Source organism: Protopterus annectens, chromosome 11.part0 (genome assembly GCF_019279795.1).
Source record: "Protopterus annectens isolate FY-2018-M chromosome 11.part0, PAN1.0, whole genome shotgun sequence".
In the NCBI taxonomy this organism is placed as follows: Eukaryota; Metazoa; Chordata; order Ceratodontiformes; family Protopteridae; genus Protopterus; species Protopterus annectens.
Genome location: NC_056745.1, coordinates 998792167 through 998816356, shown reverse-complemented (window position 1 = coordinate 998816356; position 24190 = coordinate 998792167).

The window sequence follows — 24190 nt, the reverse complement described above, 5'->3', positions numbered from 1 at the left end:
ATCAGTCCAGAAATTGTGTGCAGTGTGATACGAGTTTGATAGTGTCCATAGTTGTGAATGTCCACTTTGCCCTTGAACACTGGCACTTGTATGCTTGTTCTGCAGTCATATGGGGTACGTCTATCTCTCCATACAGCTATGAGTATCCTCAGGTGCCATTTCTACCCTATGTCACACAACATCTTAATTGTCATTGCTGTGACCCAGCCATTGGGGATGCACAAGCCAGTGCATTTCTTTGTGCCGGTCCCAAGCTCGGATAAATGGGGTGGGTTGCGTCAGGAAGGGCATCCGGCATAAAACTTGACCAAGTTATTCATGCAGACACCAGTAAATATTTACATATTGGATCGGTTGAGGCCCAGGTTAACAACGACCGCCACCAGTACTGTTATCCAACAGGGTGCTGGTGGAAATTGGGCTGCTGTTGCCTGAAAGAGGAGAAGAGGTAGAAGGCATTGCCGAAGGCAGGAAGAGAGGAGAAAGGCTAGGACTGTGGTAGTGAGAGTCAGAACTTTGAATGTTGGCAGCATGACTGGTATAGGGAGAGAGCTAGCTGATATGATGGACAGAAGGAAGGTTGGTATATTGTGTGTGCAAGAGACCAGATGGAAGGGGAGTAAGGCTAGGTGTATCGGAGGTGGGTTCAAATTGTTTTATGATGGTGTGGATGGGAGGAGAAATGAGAGTTATCCTGAAGGAAAAGTATGCTAAGAGTGTTTTGGAGGTGAAAAGAGTGTCGGATAGAGTGATGTTTATGAAACTGGAAATTGATGGTGTAATGATGAATGTTGTTAGTGCATATGCTCCACAAGTTGAGTTTGCGATGGACGAGAAAGAAAAATTTTAGAGTGAGATGGATGAAGTCATGATGACTGCACCCAAGGGGGAGAGAGTGGTGATTGGAGCAGATTTCAATGGGCATGTTGGTGAAGGGAACAGAAGGGATGAGGAAGTGATGGGTAGGTATAGTGTTAAACAAAAAAATGCAGAAGGTCTGATGGTAGTGGATTTTGCAAAAAAGATGGGCATGGCTTTGGTGAATATGTATTTTAACAAGAAGGAGGAGTATAGGGTGACATACAAGAGTGGAGAAAGATGCACACAGGTGGATTATATCTTATGTAGGAGGGCCAGTTTGAAGGAGATTGGAGACTGTAAAGTGGTGACCGGGGAAAGTGTAGTTAGGCAGCATAGGATGGTGGTTTGTAAGATGACGTTGGTGATCAAGAAGAGGAGGAGGAGTGTGAGGGCAGCACCAAGGATCAAATGGTGGAAATTGAAAAAGGGTAATTGTGAGGTGGAATTCAGGGAAGAGGTAAGACAGGCACTGGGTGGCAGTGAAGAGTTACCAAATATCTGGTTAACTACAGCAGAGCTAGTAAGGTAGATGGGTGGAAAGGTGCTTGGTATGACATCTGGACAGAGGCATGGTGGTGGAATGAGGAAATACAGAAGAGTATACAGAGAAAGAGGCTGGCAAAGAAGTGGGATTGTCAGAGAGATGAAGAAAGTAGACAGGAGTATAAGGAGATGAGAAGCATGACAAAGAGAGAGGTGGTGAAGGCTAAGGATAAGGCATATGAAGAGTTGTATGAAAGGTTGGACACTAAGGAGGGAGAAAAGGACCTGTACCAATTGGCTAGACAGAGGGACTGAGCTAGGAAAGATGTGCAGCAGGTAAAGGTGATAAAGGATAATGAGGGAAATGTACTCACAAGTGAGGAGAGTGTGTTGAACAGATGGAAAGAGTACTTTGAGGGGTTGATGAATGATGAGAATGAGAGGGAGAGAAGGTTGGATGATGTGGGGATAGTGAATCGTGAAGTGCTATGGATTAGCAAGGAGGAAGTAAGGATAGCTATGAAGAGGATGAAGAATGGAAAGGCTGTTGGTCCAGATGACATAACTGTGAAAGCTTGGAGGCGTTTAGGTGAAATGGCAATGGAGTTTTTAACCAGATTGTTTAATGAAATTTTGAAAAGTGAGAGGATGCTTGAGGAATGGAGAAAAAGTGTTTTGGTACTGATTTTTAAGAATAAGGGTGATGTACAGAGCTTTAGTAACTACAGAGGGATTAAATTGTTCAGTCACAGCATGAAGTTATGTGAAAGAGTAGTGGAAGCTAGGTTAAGAAGGGACATGATGATTAGTGATCAGCAGTATGGTTTCATGCCAGGAAAGAGCACTACAGATGCGATGTTTGCTCTGAGAGTGTTGATGGAGAAGTACAGAGAAGGTCAGAAGGAGTTGCATTGTATTTTTGTAGACTTAGAGAAAGCATATGACAGAGTGCCTAGAGAGAAGTTGAGGTATTGTATGAGGAGGCTTTGAGTGTCAGAGAAGTATATAAGAGTGGCACAGGATATGTACAAGGGTAGAGTAACAGCTGTGAGGTCTGGTTGGGAGTGATGGATGCGTTTAAGTTGGAGGTGGGATTACATCAAAGATCAGCTCTGAGCCCTTTCTTATTTGCAATGGTGGTGGACAACTTGAAAGACGAGATCAGACAGGAGTCCCTGTGGATTATGACGTTTGCAGATGACATTGTGATCTGTATTGAGAGAAGGGAACAGGTGCAGGAGACCCTGGAGAGATGGAGATATGCTCTAGAGAGAAAAGGAATGAAGGTCAGCAGGACTAAGACAGAATATATGTGTGTGAATGAAAGGGAGGATAGAGGAATGATGAGGATCAAGGAGTAGAGGTGGCGAAGGTGGATGAGTTTAAATACTTGGGATCAATAGCTGAGAGTAATGATGAGTGTGGAAGAGAGGTGAAGAAGAGAGTACAGGCAGGATGGAGTGGGTGGAGAAGAGTGTCAGGAGTGATTTGTGACAGACGAGTACCAGTAAGAGTGAAAGGGAAGATCTACAGGAGGGTAGTGAGACCAGCTATATTATATGGGTTGGAGACAGTGGCATTGGCAAAAAGGCAGGAGTTTGAGCTGGATGTGGCAGAGTTAAAGATGTTAAGATTTTAACTGGGTGTGGCGAGGGTGGACAGGATTAGGATTAAGTATATTAGAGGGTCAGCCCAGGTTGGAGGTTTTGGAGACAAAGCCAGAGAGGCAAGATTATGTTGGTTTGGACATGTGCTGAGGAGGGATGCTGAGTATATTGGGAAAATGATGCTAAGGATGAAGCTACCAGGTAACAAGAAAAGAGGAAGGCCTAAGATAAGGTTTATGGATGTGGTGAGAGATTACATGCAGGTGGTTGGTGTGACAGAGCAAGATGCAGAGGACAGGAAGAAATGGAAACAGATGGTCCGCTGTGGTGACCCCTAACGGGAACAGCCGAAAGATGATGATGATGCTGTGACCTCATTTGAGCCTGTTCTTTTCCTGACTTCATTTTCCTTAATGCTGTTATTACATCTTCTAGGGTGGGCTCCTCCTCTTCTCTCATCATAGGCTGTGTCTGGATCAGTACAGCTTCTGTGAAGTTTTCTTCAATCAGAAGCTCCTGGATGTGCTCCTCCCATCTGTCTTTGATGTCCGGTGGACTGGTATCCCTTATAAATGCTGCCTGACTCTCTTCTTTAGCTATCTGTCTTTGCCTTGCAACCTGACAGATTTTCTTTGTGCTATCCACTGAGCCACTTTCCAGAAGTTGGTAGAGTGCAGCTAATACCTTATTCTTTTGCTATTGTAACTCCTCTCTTTCTCTCTTTGTTATTAATTTGCAGCTATGCATGTTCTGCCATTGTACTTCCATGTCATACACCAACCTCCATGAAGCCTTATAATAGAAGAGTTCTTGAAAATCCCCTGCTGATTCTCTGATTACCTGCTTAATCCACGTGGTAGCTGGCAGAAATCTAAGTACATATGGGTTCAAGGTTTAAAAAGCCTTAGATGAAATTCAAGATGGCATATATTGTCATTTGCTTGTCATAGCTACAATACATAAGAATTCCTTATGTACATGTGACAGTCTTGTATATCCAAGGGTGCCACCTGCCCTGCCAGTGATATGCCATTGCACAGCTAATGACAGTTGCACACAGATGTTCAGAAATTTTGCATATAGCCATGACCTATATTATGACTAGTAATGATGCCTGTGATCCTTGATCAGCCCATCCCATAAGAACTATATAAACGGGGCATAGCCAAGATGGTGACCAGCTAGTAGCAAAAGAATTTTGCTCTGCTTCTTCTTGGTTATTCTGACAGGAATATTTTATTGCAATTTGTGAAAGTAATACTGAGACAAAATGTGAGTATAACAAACTAGTTCTCTGCTAATATTTTGAAGAAAAATCACATTTTTTTATGATTTTTTGTGTCATAATCCTGTCAGAAGTCTTCAAGACAGATCCAGCCATGAATCACTCTAAAGCTTCCTCTCAGAAAAGTTTGAAAAAGGAACTACAATCCATTCTTTCAAGTATCCAGGACCTTTCAGTTAAAATTGACAAGCTGGAGAGTAAAATAGATAATATAAAACAAGACTGCAAGAAACATCTAAATCTATTAAAAGAAGCAATTAAGAAATAATAATTTCAAATTTCAACTATTGAGGAAGCAGTAAATGATTGGATTGCAGACAAACTGAGAATGAAAACCAGTTTGAATGATAGGATCATAGCAAGTTGCTAGGCTACTGCCCCTGAGGCCCTTATAAACCTAGGCAATAAATTAGCCCATGTTCTCAGAAGTCAGCACCTGATGCCCCTGTCCAGCAGGGACACAGGTGGAATCTCAGGGGTGTATTTTCTATTTCCCATCCAGTCATCCAGGTTCCTCTTAAAGAGGGATAATGAGGTACTCTGCTTAATGTGGACATGGAAGAGTCCGTGAAAGACAAATCTGTCCTGCCAGCAAGTCCTATTGATGTCACAGATCAAGTTGAGGTTTTGCATGTGGGTCACATGAGTGGAGTTTGGCTTACGGATATGCAGCAATTTCATCAAGGTGGAGTCAGACATTGCTCTATATGACAGACATAGAACACCTCTGAGGAATCTGTGAGATAGAGTAGAGGAACAGGGCTTTTAGCCTATCCATGTAGGATACATTTTTGAAGACCTGGATTCTCCTGGTCAGGAAACTCTTGGTAACTCCAGTTGCTGTATGTACTTCATAAGGTACATGCTGAAAGAGGCGTTCTCCTTGATGATGGGCCTGATAAGGGAGGAATACAGGGAAGCTATGACTACCTTGTTCCTGGAAGAAATACCCTTTTCTAATCAGGTGAGCTATGTAGAACTCTCTCTTCAATGGAGGCAACATGGTGGCCAGAAGTTAGATTGCTGCCAAGTTGGGTGCCCAGGTCCCTCACAAATGATTGAGTGAGTAGGATATTGTTATTAATTTGTGAAGATGTTAGTCTCCCAAAGGGGATGATGATGATGCATTTTTTGGCATTTAGTTTGAGGCTGTGATTCTGGCACCAGTCATTTGTCTGAGTGAGGCCCTATTGTAGTATGTCTACATCACTAGGGGAGTTGATGACAGTGCCAGCTTGCAGTCAGCTGCAGACTTGGCCAGCCATTGGCCTCTGGTTTTGGCTTGCACCTCAGAGAAGTATATCCTAAACAGCAGGGGCCCCAAAACCTATCCCTGGGGCACGCCACTTGTTACAGGTCTACTACTTGAAGTATCTTCCCTTATTTTGACTGAGTGAGTTCTATCAGTGAGCCAGTTAGCTACCCATCTGGTCACATATGGATTTACACCAAGCTGGGATAATTTTCTATTACGCCTGAGTGAGAAATAGGGTTGAAGGCCTTGGCCAGATCAAGGTAGGTGGTGTGTACCATCTTCCCCTCATTCACAGCTTTGGTGACTGACTCAAATAAGTCTAGCAAATTTAACATACATGGTTTCCCCTTGACAAAACTAAACTATGTGGGATCAAGCATTTGGAGGTTGCTGATGTCCTTGTTAATGTGGTCCATGATAATTCATTCCATGGCCTCGCAAATCAGGTTAGTTAGTCTGATGGGTCTATAATTGCCTCGATCAGTGGATGCTCCACCTTTGAGCAGAGGGATGACAGTGCCCACCCTTCATTTGGCTGGGATGAAACTGGTACTCAGGCTTAGGTTAAATGGGGTGCCTAATGGTGCTGCGAGTTTCTGCCTGAGCTGATACAGGATGCAGTCTGGGATGTTATTGGGTCCCGTGGAAGCTGTGATTTTAGCCTTTGGGAGGGTGGAAATTACTTGTTTCCCAGAGATAAAGGGTGGTGGGCAGGTGCTGGGAATATCCTGGATTACTGATGAGGGGCAAGAGGGGTGAAGTTTTCACTGAACCTGTCTGCCAGCAGGTTGACTATATCCAAGGCAATTGTGTATGTAGTGTTCTTGACCATCAGTTCTGAACAGATTTGGATATTTCCCCTTACATTGTAGACATATATGAAGAAGGCCTTATGATTGTCTTTAGTAGGTGTGGCCAATTTGAACTCAAAGTTAGCTTTGGATGACTTCATTAATACCCTTATTTGTCTGTTTAGGCCAAGGAGAAATTGCTTCCAATTTATCACCTGTTCTGTTTGGTCCTGGACAGCACTTTTTTCCTTTTGTTGCAGAATTTATTTAGAGCCAGTGTCCACCAGACAGGTTTACTCTTCCTTGAGGAGGAAGATTTTGTACTGTTAGGTATTGCTGAATCCATGCATTTATATAAATAATGGTATAGTACTTTGGTGTAGGTTTGGACATAAGTGCCAGTTTCTACTTTTGGCGAGGGGGCTATGAAGCTGTTTAGACCTTCCCTCAGCAGGCTGTAATCAGCTTTGAACAAGTTTTTTTGTTTAACCCTACCTGGCGGAGGGGGTCAGGGGGCATAGTGACTTCGAAGGCGATGACTTTGTGGTCTAATCTTACCAGGGATGATGGCACTGTGGGGGTGCTGCAGTGGTTTTCTATGTTGGTTAGTACCAAGTCCAATATGTTGTCACCTCCTGTGGGGTGTCGTCCAGCTGGTCCAAGGCACTGACATTGACAAAGTCAAGGAATCTTTCTGAATTTGTTTTCTGGCTCGAGTAGTTCATTCAATCAATGGTTGGTTTGTTATAATCGCCCAGGATCAGGGTATAGAGTTGAATCTTAATAGATTCAAGGAGATCCAAATAGGTGGTGTGGGCATTCTGAGTCAATGTTGTGGTCATGTAGCTAACTATGATTTGACTAGGGACCTTGTCAACCATTAACTGTATCTGGAGCATCTCCTGTGCATCATATTGTTTAACCAGGTGTGTATATATTTAATATATATTGAAACACCACCTCTCTTGGCTTTGCTGCCCTCAGTTTATGGTCTGTATGTATGATAGGATGAGTAACTAGGTAAGGCTTGGGTGCTCTCCTGAGCTTTGAACGAGGTTTCTCTGACTAAACAAATGTCAACATCTTCCAGCATTAAGAATGCATGCAATGAGTGCAGTTTCATGTTGAAAATTCTAGCATTCAGCAGCATGGCCTTTAAATTGAATTTAGATGAGATTCTCATGTTGGTAGTTTTGACCTCAAGACATTGCCTAAAAAGGCACTAAGGCAGAGGGAAGAGCCTCTGCCAGGAGCCTGAAGCCCAAGGGAGATAGATTCAGGCCATCTCTGGCAAAGCATCATGGTCTGTCAATCATGTCTTCCCAGGGTGACTCATACTGGATCCTCTCAAAGTGACACCAGAAACCAAGCCAATTGTTAAAGTCAATCATTTTTTGTTTGTACTGAGGCATCATTCTGGGTGATGGTAGAATGCTGCTTAAAACTTGGGACATACCTGCCTGGGACACATATTCAGTGAGCTCAATTATGTTTCTCTTCATATAGTCCAGAGAGGTATGTCTCAAGTCATTCACGCCAACATATACTATGACAGAGTTATAACAGTCCTTTTTTTTGAGGGACTTGAGTGCATAGGTGATGTGTCGGATTCTAGCACCTGACAAACAACTTGCCGTGAATTTCTCCTTATCCAGCCTGTTTCTCACAATGGAGTCTCTTATGATTATATATTGGGTTTATGGTTAATCCTTGATGGCTGTGAGATGCAGGTGTGTAGACTACGTGTGGTGTGCGGTGGGGTAGGCTGCAGAGATTGGATGTGTTTTTGTTTCAGAGGTCTCTTTTGTTTAGGTATTTTTTATTAAGAACCTCCACATATGTGGGTGTGTGCTGTGTGAATGTGGGTGATATCTGAGGTGTGGTGTTTGTGCAGCCAACCTTCTCAGTGCCAGGTGCACTGGTTTGTGAGGAAGAGAACATAGACTCTATATTGTTAATGTAATTGCATTTCTCACAAATTTTATTCCTAGGTGGTATTAAGAAAGGGCTATCTGTGTACATGAGACAGTTGCTACACTGTATATCATACCATATCAACCAGATTTTCAGGGGAAACTGTAGGAAACTGTCTATCTATATTTGTCAGAATTGGTGAGGGGGATAAGCTAAGGGTGGCGAAGGTGGGAAGATCTGAGATATGTACTAGTAGCTTGTGTTTGCACAGAGGCTGTAAAGAAGCTTCACTACTTCAGGATAGAGCAAGTGATACTAAGGGAAAATTTGAAGCCAGAATACCTTACAGTGGGATAAATCAGTGCAGTTGTGGTGTGCAACATGCAAACAAGCACAGTCCCTCATAAACACAAGATTTAAATACCAGAAAAGTTGGAAGAATCTAGAAGCTTAGGTTACTGCTCAATCCTGCTAGTCCCTGCACTTTCAATCAATCACTCATGCTAGAGAAGGTCAGGCAGCCCTGTTACTCTCACTAACAGAGAAGGCAGGCCCCAACCAGCACAATTTCTTCTAAAGCAAAATACCTTATTATTAAAAAATGTTGAAGACCTGTAAAGTAGGTCTAGGAGAGATAACATTAGAATATACAGCATACCAGAGAAAGAAGAAACAGGAGACAACCTTTCAATTTCTGAACAGCTGTTTACCAAGCATTTTAAGGTTGCCTGAATCACTTTCTTTTGGCAAAGAGAGAGCTCACAGATGTCTTACAGTTCTCTCTCAAATTCTGCTGCAAAAAATAGTTAATCAATTCCTAGATTTATAATAGTTAAATTTCTTTCAACTCAAGACAAAGACTTAGTATTAAAGACAGCCTGGTGCAAATCTCCAACAAAAATGAAAGGAAACACCACTAGATTTGACAATATACTACTTTGGTGATTTCAAAAAGAAAAACCTGTGTTCCTTTAATTAGATGCCTAAAAAAGTCAAACATCAAATCACAACTTTTATTTCCTGCAAGAAACAAAATAGTTCTCCCAGATGGTCAAAACATTTTTACATACTTGAAGAAGCCTTAGACTTTACACAAAAGAATAATCTTTTGGAAAAAACTGAAGAAATGGACTGGTCCTTACACAGTTTAAAGAGACAAGCAATCAAAATGGATGGATAACTAAAGAAAAAAATATTAAAAAGTTTAAAAAATTTGATAATTTCATATATTTTATTTATGTTGTGGCTTTATTGTTCTGAAACAATGTTTTATTCTTCTTCTGAGGAATAACAGTATACAAGGTAATGTTTTTAATTTATCTAGCTGTTTATAATAATAATAATAATAATGATAATAATAATAATGTTTTTTTTCTTTTCTCTTTCCTCTTCTCTACTTTCTTTTTTCTGTTCAAATTCTATATAAAGTTTATATACTACATATTTTAACCATTTAGTTTGAGCATTAAGTTCTTCAGTAACAAGGATTAGAGTGCCTTGAATTACTACATTTCAGTTTTAGTAGTAATAGTCCTTTTCCTTTTCTTCCTTTCTTTCTTTTTTTATTTTTTTATTTAAAGAACATTATATATTCCTTTAGTTTTAATACATTATTTAGATATCTTCATCCAAAGTCTGGTGTAGAAGATTTATTGAATAAGATTTGTTATTTAATTTTCTTAAGGGTTTCTACCTAGTAGTTATAATATTCATTTGATATAAGGTAGTATATGGCTTTTGGAAGAATGTATAGTTTCATAAATATGAAAAATGTTGGATTGTCTTTCAATTGAACATAGTGATGGATAGATTATAAAATGTTCCAAATGATGTTACAGAGATTCATGTGCTGTTTGTTGTTTTATTCTGTGAAGAGTCTCCGTATTGTTTGTCTTCTATATGCATATTACTTGTGGCTCACCTTGTATAGCCACAAGCTGTTTGTTCAGTTTGAACATTTGAATCTGCTTATATTCCCACCCAGCTTTCAGTCCCAAGCATAGTATGCTATTTTAAATTAGCCAAAAGACTTTCTTCTTTAACTGTGAAGGTTCAGATTAGTGATCGCCACATAGACAGAAGTGTAAGGCGACCTTTCAACCTTCATCTTTCCTCTACACAGAAACAAGATTTAGCTTTAGAACATTGTACCAGATAGTAAAACAAAACTGCAGTTCATCAGAGATCTTGAATGGACTATATATTAAATTGAGAAACATGATTTGTTTTCCTTTTACATATAAAAAAGACAAGGAAAAAGCATTTTTTCTTTCAGGAACAGGTATATTTTAAATTTGGGTATTTCTTTACTAAAATTAATGTCTTTTGGCTTTTCTCAGTTAGGGGTCGCCACAGCGGAACTCTGGTCCACTAATGATTGGCAGTTGATTTTTACAGTGCCAAGGTGCCAGCCCGATGCCCAACCTTCAAAGAAAGCACACCCATTCATGCATGCACCTACTTGTCTTTAAGCATCACTCGACCAAGGGGAGGACATGCAGACTCCACACAGAAGGTGCTCCAGCCAAGAATCGAACCGCAGAACCTCTTGCTGTGAGGCAACAATGCTAACCGCTGCACCACTGCAGCCTATTTCTTTACTAAACATGCATAGTGTTTTAATTAAAGTTTAAAGCAGATTATTTTTGAAATTTTATATTGATGTATATTTTGATGGAAAACAAAGTTCTTTCTGTGATAAAGGAGCACTGTTATATTTTAAAGAGAACTATGGTGAAGACAAGGTTTATGCTGCAGAACTTAGAATTTGTTGTTTGCTATCAGTGTATTGCTGAAGAGGGCTTAAATAGTTCAGTCAATGCCTGTTATTGGCTATGTCCAGACTTATAGAAAACTTGAAAATAAATCATATCATATCATTATTAAAACTAGGTGGACATGGTTATTGCTATTGTTAATGAATTAATAGTAAAAGTGAGCTCTACAAGAAAGAAAATGTATGATCATATAAATAGTCAAGAAATGTATGGGTATTATCTGACTCATATACTGAAATGTGCTTAATGCTTATATAATATTTATTGGTTCATTACATACATTTCTTATTGCAGCTTGTATGGTTTAACCTTTTGTGTACATACAGAATATATACTGCAGTTTTCTGTTGTAAGTTCTTTCTTAGGTTAATTTGGTTATTCATAGTAAGCAGTTCCATTTAACTTGAAGTATGAGTGTTACATATGTAAAACAGAGACTGATTAAACATTCTTTCTCATCGTTACTTAATGGTGCCACCATTACAGTAACTGTGGTTTGCAATAGGGCTACTATGTGATTTAAGTATGGCTATAGTTAAAAGGTCTGGCAATATATATGATAGCAGTAATGGAGAAGTTATGGGATGTTACAAAGTTAATGACAATATGATATTATTTAAATCCACCTTTTAATTTATTTAATTTTATATACTATACAGGAATATTGAGTCCTTCTGGATGGTTATTTGTGTACACATTGCCAGTATGCTAATAAAGCAATAAGATTGTTATGTTTAGACTTTGAGATATATACAATGCTATGATACAGTATTACATAGGATAATCTGTATAATATTGTTAGAAGCTGGTTGCAGCATTGTTTTTAGCCTGTTTTATAGGTGTAGTAGAGATGCGTAGAGCTGTATTATAGGATATTGGCTTTTTTCCTAGTTATGAACCTGACAAAAGTAATTTCTATTGAAATATTGTTTATTTTAATTTGAGTTAAAACATAATACACATATTTTGAGTCATAAAAAGAACTTGCTTAAGTTATTCTGAAGCTAAGCGTCAATGTTTAGCATAGTTTTAATAATGGTAATATTAATATTACATGGAGGATAATGTGATATACTAAGTGATTGTTTTTATATTATTAGGATTGTAATTTTCTTGCTACATATTGAAGTTTGCCTATAAATGTAGTTATAAATTGGGAGTATGTTTTATATTTTTATATTATGTTGCTTAGTTTATGTATAGAAGTGACAGCAATAGATTAAGCTGTTAGTAGTATTGTGGGGATAGTGGTGAGTGGTTTGTATGACTATGTCATCAAACCTGGAATAGTTTATTCCATGATATAATTATTCTGTTAGTATTTAGTTTAATGAACTTGTCCATAACAGATTTTGTTAGGTTTGAAGTAGGTTATCAATATCATATCATAGTAAAGTTTTTCTTCAAGCTGATTCACTTTAATTATGTCAGTTTAAAAATATATCTCAGTAAATATTAATGGTCTGAATAACCTAATTAAGAGAAGTAGTTTAAAAAAATATTTAAAGGTGAATAAAGTTGAAGTTTTTTTTACAAGAAATGCATTTGTTAATTACAGGTTTAGACAGATTATAATTTAAAGAATATTCAATTCTGATGGGTCTCCTTTTAATTTAAAAAGAAGAGGCACTAGTATTTGAAATCAATAGAACATTTTATATGCTTGTTAATGAGTATTGGATTCCAAGAATTGGATCTAAATGTGCAAACAAATATTTGGATATTAAAACATTACACTCAAAAGGAGAAATTTTATTGGCAGGAGATTTTAATTGTATGTTGTCAAAAAAGATACTACAAAAGAAAAAAAAAATAAAATACCAGCAGCAGCTAAATAGTTGTTTCACTTTATAAATTCAATGAATTTAAGATATATTTATGAATTAAAACTGTCTAAATCCCTTAACTACACTCATTACTCATTTACATTTGGTACTCAAACAAACACAGACAAATGTTTTACTTGTAGTGGGTTGCACTCTAAAATTGATAAAGTTCTAATAATTTCTTGCCCATTGACTGACCATAATGCTATCACCATTAATATCTCTTTGAAACCTAGCAATTATTTTGTCAGATAATCCCTATGTATATTACTAAAATTAAATGATTTAAAGAATGTTTTTAAATTAATTAATTTTTTTATGGAGACTAATGACAATGGTGATTTTATATTGTGGGATATATTAAAAATGCATTTATTTAGCAGAGTTAAGAGTTGATACCTTTATAAAAGAAAGGATGGAATAGAGAATTAAATGTTTTACAAGCAAATATTGATAAATTAAAATTAAATTTAAAACCCAATGATAAGATTGCAATTTCTGAATTGAAATATTTAAATTAGAAATATGTAGAAATACATCATAAAATGTCAATAAATATGGAAAAACTTAAATTACAGCCATATTTTATTAACCCCAAAATATGAATAGGTTAGCCATTTGATCAAAAAAAATTAAATAAGTCAAATTGTATTAAAGAGGTTACATATATAATGCATAATAAAACTAAAAAGTCATCTGATTCAAAACAAACATTAGAACGTTTTAGAAAACACTATGAATTAATTAATAACTGCAATACAAATTTAGATAATAGTGATTTGACTGATAACTTTCTAAAAGAAAATATAAAGTACAAGTTAACTAAACAGCAACATGTACAATTAGATAAATGCTTCACTTTCAGAGAATTAAAATAACAAATTAAAACCTAAAAGCCAACAGGGCCCCAGGGCAGGATGGTATAATTTCGAACACAAATCCACGCACTTCACCAGTCACATGTTATTATAAACGATCTGGTACCTCGGCCTTTCACCTTCAATGGATCAGGATGGTATAATACCTGAGTTATATAAGATGATTCCGGAAAATATACTAAAAAGTTTGTTAAATGCATTTGAAGAAGTTAGAACGTCATCGCATTTTCTTCCCTCTTAGAAATTTTCATTGATTTCACCTATTGTGAAACAAGGTAAAGACCCAAAATGATGTTCTTCTTATCACCCTATTTCCCTTTTAAATATTGATTATAACAAGTTTATGTCTATTTTAGTGAAAAGATTAAACCATATGATGCCAGCCTTAATTGAAGGTGCTCAGACGACTGGTTTTATTTTAAATAGGAGAATAGAGGAAAACATTATAAGATTATTTTTTAATTGATATTGCCAATAAAAATAAGAAAGGATTTTCAATTCTTAGTTTGTACTTAGATAAAGCTTTTGACTCTATTAATTGGTCTTATCTGTTTAAAATGCTGAGGGAATTTAATTTCTACTCAGATTAATAATTAATAAAACTGAATAAAAACCCAATATCCTTTGTAAAAATAGAATCATTTTATCTAACTCCTTTAACATACTAAAGGACACTAAAAAGAATGCCCTTTATCTTCTTTGCTTATTTTATTAGAACCAGTATAAAATTAAAGGGTTTTCCATAGGTGGCAGTTATACTTCTAAAATGCAGTTATTTGTGGATGACATCTGTTTGAGTTATGGTGATGCTGAATCTTCAGTAGAGAATATTCTCAACTCAATAAAGCACTTTGAGAAGATTTCATGTTTAAGTTTTAATTATAACAAAACAAAAGTATTTCTTGTCAATAAGAAGCTAAATCTCTTTCTAAAAAAATCTATAAGGAATTTAATTGAGAGAATTTGCAGTTTAAATATTTAGGAATTATTATAACTTCTAATTGGAAGAATGTGGTTTCAGTAACTTTAAAAATGTAATAGATACGTTATTAAAACATATTAATAACTGGAATAAATAGTTTTTTTATGAAAGATAGACTTACTTTGATTAAGTTGATAATCCTATCTAAAATATTATATGCATTCATTGATAGTACTCCCATCCAAAAACACCCTTAATTATTTGAATTCTGTCTTACTTAAGTTTTTGTGGCATCCTCATAAATGAAGAATAGTATTTGGTGGGCATACTAGAAGTTGGGAATATTGTGGTATTGTTTTTCAAGTATTGAAATATATGCTAAGTCTGTTATTATAAAAAATGATTGACTTCAACAATTGGCTTAGTTTCTGGTGTCTTTCCAATGGGATCCAGTCTCTTTCTGGGATGACATGGTTGACAGGCCTCAATGCCTTGCCAGAGATGGCCTCAAGCTGTGACTTCTGGAGGTCCGGATCTTGGCCAAGACTCTTGCCTCCCCCATTGTGCTTTTTTAGGCTATGTCTCAAAGACAATTCTTCCATCATAAAAGATCTGTCAAACAGCAAATTGAAGGTCATGCATGTCAATGTTAGGAGTCTTAACCTGAAAATGCACTCACTGGAGGGTCTTCTCACATGGAAGATGTTGCTGTTGTGGAGAGTACCCCCTGCCTTACCAGGCTATACCTCAATCCACACTTTCTGACCCCAAAATGAGGTCAGAAAGACTAAGGGTGGTGGAGTCTCTTATCTTATTTAGGGACAGGCACACCTCCAAACTGGGTTGCCAGCATGACACACTGGAATTACTCCAGGTGCAACTGACAATTGGCAAGACACCCATCCAAGTTATAGCCTGCTATAGAACCCCCACCATGACTCAGGATACCCACTCCTCCTACCTGGAACTACTTGACTCCATCAAGGTACCCCTTAACACTCTGATCTTTGTTGACTTCAACTACCCCACCATAGACTGGGTGAACTATTCCTGCACTAATGCACTCACCCAATGATTCCTTGACTTCATCATTTCTAACACACTAGACCAAATAATCTCATCCCCCACAAGTGCAGATAATATACTGGACTTGGTTCTCACCAACATGGGCAACCACTGCACCACTCCTATAGTATGTTCTTCCCTGGCGAGATCAGATTATTGGTCTGTCTTATTTGAGGTTTCTATCCTACCCAACCCCTCCCCAGTCATAACCAGGCTAAAAAACTTCTCAAAAGCTTACTACAACCTCCTAAGGGAGGGAATCAGCAGCTTCACACCACCACTCCCCTCAGATGATGCAGACAGCTATGCTGAACAGTATACCAGTACAGTATACAAGCAACTATACAACTGCATGGACTCAGCCATACCCGACAGAACCATAACCTACTCCTCAAGGAAACACAAACCTGTCTGGTGGACATCCTCTATCAACAGGTTTTACAACAAAAGGAAGAAACTGTTATCCAAGGCTAAAAAGGAACAAATTTTAAATCAGGAAAAACTCCCTCCACCACCTCAAAAAGCAAATTAGATCCCTAGTGAAAATCTACAAAGCCAACTATGAGTTAAAATTAGCCTCCAAAACAAAGGGAAGCCCACGTTCTTCTTCAGTTACATTAGGAAACTCCATGGCAAAGCCCAAGTTTGTTTTGAATTAGTACTTAATAATACCACTTACACTGATCCTGTTGACTTAGCCAACCTGCTAGCTGATAGGTTCAGTGCAAACTACACCCCCTATTGCCCCCCAAAGGACCAGTTGACATCCACAATACTTGTCCCACATCTCACATCTCTGTAGATAAAGTGTTAAAGGCCCATTACAAGGCAAAGAACACAGCTTCCATGGGACCTGATAGTATCCTAGGCTGTATTCTGCACCATCTCCAGCAAGAACTAGCTTCGCCATTGAGCACCCTATTCAATCACAGCCTAATTATAGGTTTCATTCCAGCCGAATGGAGAAAAACCATTGTCATCTCCTTGCACAAAGGTGGTGCCACTATGGTCCCGAGAAACTATCGCCCCATTAGCTTGACAAATCTGATTTTTAAAGCCATGGAGTGCATTATTATGCATCTCATAAACAAGGACATAGGCAATCTCCAAGCACTTGACCCCACCCAATTCAGATTTGTCAGGGGGAATTCTTGGCCATTTGAACCTAGTTGACATCTTTGAGACTGTCACCAAGGCCCTGGATGAAGGAAAGTCAGTACATACAGCTTACCTTGACCTGGCCAAGGCCTTTGACACAATCCCCCACTCTGGCATCATCGAAAAGCTAACATAACTTGGTGTTAATCCCTATCTCGCCAGATGGGTGGCCAACTCGCTCAAAGTTAGGACCCACAAGGTCAAAATTGGTGCCACTACCTCCTACAGCAGACCTGTCACTACTGGTGTTCCCCAGGCATCTGTCCTGCAACCCCTACTGTTTGGTATCTAGTTCTCAGAGGTCCAGACAATGATAAAGGACTTGTGGCTGACCAAGTTTGCAGATGACTGTAAGTTGGTTGCTGTCACTGACTCCCCAAATTATATTAACATACTGCAGGAGGGTCTCACAGCTACAAATAACTGGTGCCAAAGTCATGGCCTTAAGTTAAATGCAAAAAAATGTATTATCATACCATTCAGCAAAAACATGCCCCCTACTGATTACCACATCAACGACAACCTCCTAAGCACACAACCTGTGGTGATAGACCTGGATACTGGGGTTGACGACTATCTCACATTCAACCATCATGTGGAGGCAGAGGTTAGAAAAGCCTTTTACTTGGTTCATCTCGTAAGTAAAGGGATTGCATACAGAAAAAATGAGGTTATTACCTCTCTGTATTCCTCCCTTATTAGACCTATATTGAGTATAACACCCCATTTGGTATGTACCTCTCCACCTGCACAAACTGGAAAGGCCCCAGATATACCTCACAAAGTGAATCCATGGCCTCCAACACCTGCCCTACGTGGACAGGCTTAAATCACTATCACTTTATTCGGTATTGTATAGATTGCTCAGAGGTAATCTGTGACTCACCTACAAGGCAATATCAGACCCTGCCCTAATAGAGATTTTCCACATCCATAAATCTAAATCCTCATACATTACCCACTCAATCTAATATGTGACATCAACAAAACCTGCTGGAGAGACAGTTTTGTCTCCCAGAAGCTGCCTCATCTCTGGAATAGACTTCCCATGCATGTCAAACAGAGTACCTTGCCAACCCTTTTCAAGCATGACCTTGATGAGTGGATGGGAAACCACAAATTTTTCACAGGGGTTCCACCTTTGTCCCTCATTGACAGGGGTGACAGGTGCTGACTAATGTTTCTTTTTGGGGATAAACTCCTGGCTAGGCTTATAAGAGCCCCTGGGGCATTAACCTAGTAACCTCCTATGATCCTATTTTTAATCACTTAGTATATATTAAATTGGAAACTCTTACAAGAAGTAATTTTAGCATCTTATTATAAATCTGAAATTAATACAAATTTACAATATGGTTTTAATGGAATATATTGTATTTTAAGATATTTTATACAAATTCTAGGAAAATTTCCATCTCTACTTCTTTGGTTAATTATATTTTTACTGCTTACAAAAGAGTTATCATTTAGTTAAAGAATTATTAATTTAAAATTTTCCTATAGGTTTTACTAGTGGATGGTTAGATTCATTTTAAATGACATACTAGATATGAAAAAAAATGAATTAAAATTCTGGTATCAGTTCCTAGATGGTTCCACAGTACATTCAGCCAAATATATATTACCTAAATATAACATAAATAAAAATAGTTGGTTGAGTATTCAAATCTTTAGGGAATATATTAATAATAAATAAAAATGGCCTTAAACTTGAATGCAACTCCTATCCCAAACATTTTTGAAATTTTCTTTAATATTAGTAGTGAGTGACTTAGAATAAATCTTATTTGTCAAAAATGTATAAGATTTAAGAACTGAGCTTGCCATGACTGATTTGTCATATTGGAAATACTCAATGTAAATTAATACAGAAGCTTTTTCAGGTATAATTAAAAAAAATATTTAAAATTGATAGGAAGAACTACTTCTTCAATCTATTGGAGAATTTTTACTTAGAAATCTTACATAGAAACTTTTTAACTCCACGTAAGGTTGCTGTAATTTATAAAATAGAGACAATTAAATGTTGTAGATGTGGTAAAATTCTGGATTCAAATTGGTTTCACATGGTTTTTGAATGTAAATGGTTGTTCTATTCTGGTTAGATTTAAAAAAAAAATTGCTAAAGCATTATGGTTGGACAGTTGTAATGTTATGAATTCTTTGATTATATTTATTGCCACATTTCCAGATTCCATACCTAAAACAAAAGTCCCTGTTTACTGGGTCATTTTGGCTATTGCTAGGAAAAATGATTACAATAAATTGAAAGAATAAAAGCATCCTTTCTTTCACTGAATTTGTTTGCTTAGCAAAGACTGTATGCAATTTTAAACTGTCTATATGAGCCATCAAATGTTACGCATCAATATTTATTGTGGCAAAAACTTAATGATTCATTAGAAAAGTATTAATGGTTTTGTATAATATAAAATTTCTTATGGACTCTGTATATAGTTTTTTTTATTGTTACTTTTTTATCTGTTATATAATAAAAAAAAGGTTATAAAAAAGAACTATATAATCCAGGAGTAGTTGCAGTGCACAGTAACTTTTTACTGTTGTCACTCATGTCTAATAACAGGATTGTAGTGCTATGTTTGCAGTCTAAGAGCTACATCTGCTCAAATGTAGATCTACCAGAAAGGTAGCACCTGATGCAAACTCCAGAAAATGCCAGCACCCAGAATGCTTTGGCATTGTTTCATTTCTGTTGCAAGATTTCAGTTGTGCAAGCTGTGTTTCACCCTAAGAGATTGCTTTGCATTTGTCTTGGCACTTGTTGGTCCATTGAGTATAAGTAAAGGGGTTATAATTATAAGTGAAGTTTCCTCATACAGAATGTGCAGAAGGCAATAGTTACTGATTTTCTGTAAATGTTCAGTGTTGGCATTTGCGGAAAATGCCTCTGGTAGTGCATCTGCTGTTTTTCAAACTTTACACTTTTTTGTACTACATCCATCACTGTAAGGCAGGCATTGTAAGACTGGATTGTGTGCAGGTCACCACTGGGCTTGTTACTGTTGTTCTCTAGAAACTGTGCGATGGCCTTGCAGAACAGCCTAGTTAGGCTGCTGGGTCTATCTTATGACTGAGTGGAGAAACAGTACTTTACTCTAAAGGGGTGACAGTGGTCATCCAACAAACAGCTGGGACAAAGGTGGCACTCAGTCCTCCATTAAATATGGTTCTTTATGATGTTTTAAGGTAATGTAGGATGCATTCTGTGATGTGATAGACTCCCATGGCAGATGTATACCATGACATTCACATGGCAGTGGTGACCTGTTCCCTCCATATAGGAGATGGGGAGGTACTGTGTCTATCCTTATGTACTGATGCGGAAGAATGGGGGTAAGGCCTACACTGACTCTGTCAGGCATCCAGTATGGTACAGCAGCAGCACTGGTATAGCTGGTGTCCTTGAGCACCTCAAGTGAACAGCTGCAGATGCTTCCTGTGTGGTTGCAGACATATGTGCAGTAGGGGGATGACTGTCTGTAGTGAATCCAGACAATATAAACTCTGTGTTTGTTGTGCAGGTTTGCAGGACTGATCCCATTCTCATGTACACACTACAGAGACATCACTCCAAATTGGGCACCTGTCACTACTTTGTCCCGGACAGCAGTATGTGATCCCTGTTATGGACAATATGTATTGCAGAGGTCCACCAGACAGGTGTACATATCCTAGCAGAGGATGATGTAGGCCTATCAGGTATACCTGACTACATGCATCTATACAAATGCAACATATAGCACTTGTGTGTATGTGTGAATATTGGTGCCAGTCCTTAATGAGGGGGTTGGTGGCTGTGAGGCTGTGTATATCCCCCGGAGGATGTATTCCACATTGGAGGTGTTTGTATGGCTGACCCTAGCTAGATGGGTATTGTGGGAGATGGTGACTGTAAATGTGACCTCATGATGTTTGCTTTGCCACAGAGGATGATGCTGTAGGTATGCTGCAGTGGTACCCCATGCTATGTAATGTCAACTGCAATACACCTTTAGCTCATGTGGGGGTAGTCCCCGGCTGCACCAAGGTGTTTGCACATCCACTATTGTTGGCTCTCTGGCCTTTTCTGTGCTGGCATGGATATGTCTGACAATGTTAGAGTCGTTCAACTGACCCAGGGTCAGGGTACAGACCCGACTCCTAATACAGTTGATGAGGTCCATAAAGGCCGAAATGGGCTTCCTGGTCACATGTGTTGGCCAGTAGCTAGTTGTGATTTGAATACGTGTATGCTGGCATTGGTAAACTGCCCCTGCAGTGTCCCCTGTGCATCTTACTGTCTGTACAGTGTGGAGGTGTGTATATTTCTCATATATATATATATATATATATATATATATATATATATATATATATATATATATATATATATATATATATATATATATATATATATATATATATATATATATATATATATATATATATATATATATATATATATATATATATATATATATATATATATACAGACACTCCATGTCCCATGGCCTTAATGGCTACACCATGGCATCTGACTGTATGATAGGATGGTTGACCAGGTAGGCTGGGGTGCTCTCTGCATCTTTCAACCATGGTCGGTGTGACTGCACAGATGTCTGCAGTACCCAGGGTTAGGACTACTTGCAATGAGGGCAAAGTCATGTGTACACCTCTCGCATTTAGCAGCATGGCTGTCAATGTGTGCTGCACTGACACATGTATGTTGGTAATGATAACGTCACCACTTTTAATAATGTAGTCACTATGGTGCTGCCAATAACCAATGGAAGATGCATGAATATCAGTGAAGACAGATGGAGGCCATCTCTCGCAGAGCATTGTGGTCTGTTTACCATATCATCCCAGACTCCCAGGTACTGGAACCCCTAGAATATCACAAGATAAATGTGCACAGGTTAAGGGCAATCATTCCCTGAATGTATTGTGGCATCAGTCTGGGTGACAGCCTAATGCAGCATAAGGCTAGGGACATACCTGCCTGCAATACATAACCAGTGTGCTCAGTCATGTCTCACTGCATGTAGTCCAGAGACGTACATGTCAGGTCAGGCACACCAACATGTACTGTGAAAGACCCATGACAGTACCTGTTGGTGAGAGACAGCACTGCATATGCACTATGGTGGAGCTTGCCACATGACACACAAGTAACTGTCACCATCCACATAGACAGCCAGGTCAGAGGCACACCAGTGTGTCTCCACGGGAGTCCCCTATGTGTAACATGTTTGACATAGGCTGACACGTGCATGGCTGTGGGACACAGGTGTGTGTCCATGTGTGGTATGTGTTATGTATGGCTGTGGCATTCATGTGTGTCTCCGCCTTAAAGATCCACTTTCTTTGTAGATGCGGATGTTGAGGACCACTGCAGATGCTTGTGTGTGTTGTGTAGGTGTGGCTTGTGTGTGAGATATACTGATTTTGTTGATAACCTGTTTGGGGACAGATATGTGGCCTTGACAGGGACAGAGCATGGACTGCAGGTTAGTACTGTCATTGCAATTTCTCACACAATGTGTTCCTTGCTGGTGTTTGTCGATGGCTGTCCATCCATGCACATGAGGCAGGTGCTACACAATGCCAGTACACCATATCACCACACTGGCTAGGGAAACTGTAGGACATTGTCAGCCATATAGTCCAGAATCTGAGGGAGGAAGGCCAGGGAGACCTGAGGGCTGGGCATACAGACCACATGATTACCAATACAGTAGGAGGCTGACAACACAGCACACCATGTAGACAGGCTATGGACAGACAGTAGTAGGTGCAACAGGTACATTCATTGCAGCACCTCACAGCACAGGCAGAAAGTAGCATGAAACATCAGGATCAGGAGGGCAATGCATGCTGTACTGCCACTGTGTTGATGATACCCACAGACATACTCTGCTGATAGATGACAGGGTTATGATGTGGGGGTTAGCAGTGGATAGTGCAGGCAAAAGTGGATGTGCAGGGTCTGTACATAATGGTGAGCAATGTATGCAGTCATGTGATGTGTTCCCCTGTTCATGTCTGTCAGGTGGGATTTACAGATGTCACAATCCACCTTTATCAGAAGCTGAGACCACTGCAATGCATGATCCCCTGAGACACCATCAATGGGTGCTGTTGTCAAGGTTTTGCCACAACCAGCAACAATGCACTGCACTGTGGGCAGACCTGGTAGTAACAGTGAATGATGCAGGCCACCGGAACAGGAGCTACATACAGGTCCAACAGCGTACTACTGATGTCATACAACATGCATGGCAAAGGGCTGCAGCTATGACCACACACCATGCTGGTACAGGGGGAGGGCCAGCTATACAACCACCACTGTCAGTCACAGAAAAGTTCCTGGCACACCAGAGTTCAACCACCAGCTCACAGGAAACCATCACTACATATGTCATGGAGGTGGTTGGCACAGATTCCACAGCTGAAGAGGATTCAGGTAAGCCTCCAGTGCTCATCATGGTAATACTGTTGCATTCATAGTGGCAACCTCTGCATACCTGTATGCATATGTGAGGTCAATCAACATTTGTGGTTGGAGATTTGTAATGCACACATGTGCACACATCTTCTGAATGTCAGCAATTTGGGTAGTATCACAGCTTGTACTGTACATGTTCATAAATGCACATATTATCCTGTACCAATGCCACATGTGTGTGTGTCCCCTGAAAATACCCCCCCACAAATCCATAGGTTCCTCTGGTGTGGCTGGGGTACATCAACCTGTAGCCAGTGAGTGTGGAGCTGTCATATAATGGCTCACCTATACCCTAGGCATGTTAATGGCTGCCAGTTTGCCATGCACATGACTGTTAAACATATCCATGTTGCAATATGTACATGTTCACTTGTTGTGGGGTTCACTAAAGTGTATCACTTTACATTAGTAATCACAGTAACATATCTGCAGTAGCTATAACATATTAGCACATAGATTTGTATAGGTGTAGCCAGTCTGCTATAAAGGGGTGCATTACTAGTGTGTAAATGGGTGCACTGTGTGTTAGGTGAAGGTCCATCCCATACTCTGACTTGTCACATATCTCACAGGTATATAGTACTACCAACATTAACTGCACATAGCTGCACTGCATGTTGTCTAGAGCCTATCCAGAGTGTGTCTGTTGTGGTCTGATTGTGTATTATGCATGCCATTAGTCAGACATTGTGGTGTGTGTATAATGTCTTTGTGGCACCTCACGTATGTGTGTGTGTGTGTGTGTGTGTGTGTGTGTGTGTGTGTGTGTGTGTGTGTGTGTGTGTCTATGTGTGTGTGTGGATCAGTATACATTATAGTGCAGGTATTTAAGTAGTCATGTTGTCTTCCCTCACAGGTGA